The sequence below is a fragment of the Octopus bimaculoides genome, chromosome 11, assembly GCF_001194135.2.
Source record: "Octopus bimaculoides isolate UCB-OBI-ISO-001 chromosome 11, ASM119413v2, whole genome shotgun sequence".
Lineage (NCBI taxonomy): Eukaryota > Metazoa > Mollusca > Cephalopoda > Octopoda > Octopodidae > Octopus > Octopus bimaculoides.
This window is the reverse complement of record NC_068991.1, coordinates 74,717,207-74,720,807: the sequence shown is the minus strand read 5'-3', so window position 1 is coordinate 74,720,807 and position 3,601 is coordinate 74,717,207. Positions and strand designations below refer to the sequence as shown.

Sequence of the window (3,601 nt, the reverse complement as noted above, 5' to 3'; positions counted from 1 at the left end):
ATTGCACCAGGCTCCAATCCATTGCACCAGGCTCCAATCCATTGCACCAGGCTCCAATCCATTGCACCAGGCTCCAATCACATCAGGCAAGATTTCTACAACTGGATGCCCTTCCTAACGCCAACCACTCTGAGTGTAGTGGATGCTTTTTACGTGCCACTGGCACAGGATCCAGTCAGGCAGCACTGGCACCGACCACATCCAGATGGTGCTTTTTACATGCCACTGGCATAGGAGCCAGTCAGGAGCCACTGGCATCGCCCTGGGTTTAAATTTCGCTGACGTTGGCACCAAACAAAGATTCTGGATTATTTTTCCTGTTTTTTTACTTAATTTTTGAGAGCAGTCGGGTTCATTTTTAGTATTCTTGTTTGTGAGAGCAGTTGAGTTTACCTCAGATATTCTCATTTTTAAAATCATCTCTGGCTAATCGTTGAGAGGACATTAGTGTTGCCTTGACGGAGGTTTTACGCTCTTTGAGTGCTCTTGTTATTATTATTATTACTAAGTGGCCACATGCCACGAATAATGATGGTTAATTGTAGTATTTTATATATAAATAAGGTACAAAATAAGCTCCATATTAAACACACACACAAACATTCACATACTTCCCTTGTTCACGCACACACATACACACACACACATACACACACATACACACACAGAGTTGAAAGGCTGATTATTTTTTCACCCCTTCCTTCCGTATTCATCTATCACCCCTTCCTTTTTCACATTGCTATTACTTTCTGTCACTTCCCCTGAACCACGATGTTACGGGGACGTAAAAACACCAGCGTCGGTTGTTAATTGATAGTAGAGAGACAAACATTGACACACAAATACACACACACACGCACACACATACGATGGGCTTCTTTCAATTTCCATCTATCAAAGCCACTCACAAGGCTATAGTAGAAGACACTTGCCCAAGGTGCCACACAGTGGGACTGAACCCAAAACCATGTAGTTGGGAAGCAAATTTCTTACCACACAGCCATGCCTTGATTAAACTTTTTAACAAACGCCATTCCAACTTCGTTACACAAAATGTTCGTTTCCACAAACACAATCTGTCATTAAACCTATGACAACTCAACACGTTAATAACGAATAAAGTAAGAAATGTTTAATGAAGGTCAATGTAAAACAGTATATATTCTTTTCTTGTCTCAGCACAAGGCCCAAAATTTTGGGGGAGGGGGAGGCAGTCGATTAGATCGACCTCAGTATGCAACTGGTACTTAATTTATCAATGCTGAAAAGATGAAAAGCAAAGTCGACCTCAGCAGAATAAAACAGTATATATTGATTCAGTTGTTGTTTAGCCCTCGGTCAACCCAGATTGAGTGGAGACATAAACAAAAGAATTCCGCCCATGACCATCCCATATTTTTGTATTATTTCAAACAGGGAAGGTACGTGAACTCGTGATTAAAGTGTGGTTAGGGTGTTCAACTCAGGATTGTATGATTGTAGTTTCAATACCCAGGCCGGGCAGTACATTGTGTTCTTGAGCAAGACATTTCATTTCACATTGCTCCAGTCCACTCAGCTGATACAAATGAGTTCCACCAATAACCAGAAAGTTAACTCTGCGATGGACTGGAATCCTATCCAGTGGGGTGAGTGTTGTGATCCAATCACTTACACACCATAAAGACCAGCTTAAGCTCCAGCCTTAGTAGTCCTAGGGTTCATGAAAACAACAATGATAATCCACGATAATTCGTCCAATGTGTCATGTCCTTCCTACTTCAAGATAGAAGGATGCGATTTAAGGAAGATTTGGCTGCCGTTTCTATCAAGATATTCCTGGTATGTATCTGAAACAGTGCCGTTGCTATGTCCGCAATGGCGTACTGCTTCCACATCCTTGGTTGCAAGTTTCAAACAGGCCGCTTATTGGTTCACTGCTTTTACAGTAGTGAGAGAGTCAAGGAAGTATCTAGGCAATGCAGGCAGAACAAATATCACAGAAGGGTTTCCTTCTTTGTTTTGCTTACTTTTCAATGGTTTATTGTTTTTCCTATTAATGTTTCTATCTTGAGTTGATACAAGTTACTAAATGGTATAGACATACATACATACATAAATAAATATACATGTATGTGTATATATATATATATATATATATATATATGTATAGAGATATAGATATAGATATAGAGAGAGAAACTTAAATTTATACATGCACGCACACATATGTATATATATATATATATATATAGCTATATATAATTACATCATATACAGATACACACAAAACATACGTGGTAGTGAATAGCTCTGATTAGGAAAGCAAACAGCATGGGAGGTACCAATTAAACAAGCCAGCCTTTGATTATTTACACCAGACCATTGTTAATTTATTGATCTGGGGAGTCAGCAGAGGAGGGGAAGGTGGTCACTTGGTAAAAATATAGCAGCATTGTAAGATAGCGATCAACTGATCAATGATTGATGTATTGCCAATAAAACATCTCTCTGCCAAAATCAAGAGCTTCTGTGTGATCACTTGACCTACTGGAAATAGTAACTAAATCCCTCAAATTATTCATATCATCTTGACATAAGAAAAAAAAAAACAGAACACATTCAATCATGTAGTCCAAGATACACTTTGGTTTGGAAAAAATGATGAGATGGACATAATACAATTACTGCATGTATTAATGAAACAATTAAGTACTTCACTCTCGTTAAGCATCGATGTTCATTTTTTATGTGCATTTTTCCATGCTAATATCATCATCATCATCATCATCATCATCATCATCATCGTTTAACGTCCGCTTTCCATGCTAGCATGGGTTGGACGATTTGATTGAGGACTGGTGAAACCGGATGGCAACACCAGGCTCCAATCTAATTTGGCAGAGTTTCTACAGCTGGATGCCCTTCCTAACGCCAACCACTCAGAGATATAAGCTAATTAATTTTTTTAATGATTTTTCTGGTGTTACATCATTTTCCAAGTCTTGAAACCAATTACCAGCCTTAGCTGAGGTATGCTCAGGGTCATAGCTAGGGTGAGGTAAGCAGGGTAGATGCCCTGGGTGCTACTTTGACAGGGGTGCAACTTTTAAAACCAGTTATTCATTTTTTTTTTATGTGAGTTTCCACATTTTGGTTGGTGGTGGTGGTGGAGGGTGCAATTCTGATACCTACCCCGGGTGCCATTTACCCTAGTTATGCCCATGGTTATGTCTGTACCCTTTATGTGAATTTTACTAAACCATGCCCCACTTACAGTAACACCTCAGTCTAGAAAGGTCTAAAAACAGTGTGTGTATTGATGGCACTCCGTCGTTTATGACGTCGAGGGTTCCAGTTGATCCGATCAACGGAACAGCCTGCTTGTGAAATTAACGTGCAAGTGACTGAGCACTCCACAGACACGTGTACCCTTAACGTAGTTCTCGGGGATATTCAGCGTGACACAGTGTGACAAGACTGACCCTTTGAATTACAGGCACAACAGAAACAGGAAGTAAGAGTGAGAGAAAGTTGTGGTGGAAGAGTACAGCAGGGTTCGCCACCGGAGCCTCGTGGAGCTTTAGGTGTTTTCACTCAATAAACACTCACAACGCCCGGT

The 3,601-nt window shown here is 40.2% G+C and overlaps 1 protein-coding gene across 1 annotated transcript in view; it reads right to left on the bottom strand.

Annotated features, from left to right (window-relative positions):
* Nucleotides 1-3,601, bottom strand: part of LOC106883236 (protein MON2 homolog) — a 690,047-nt gene that overhangs the window by 654,459 nt on the left and 31,987 nt on the right. The gene's annotated exons all lie outside the window — the stretch shown is intronic.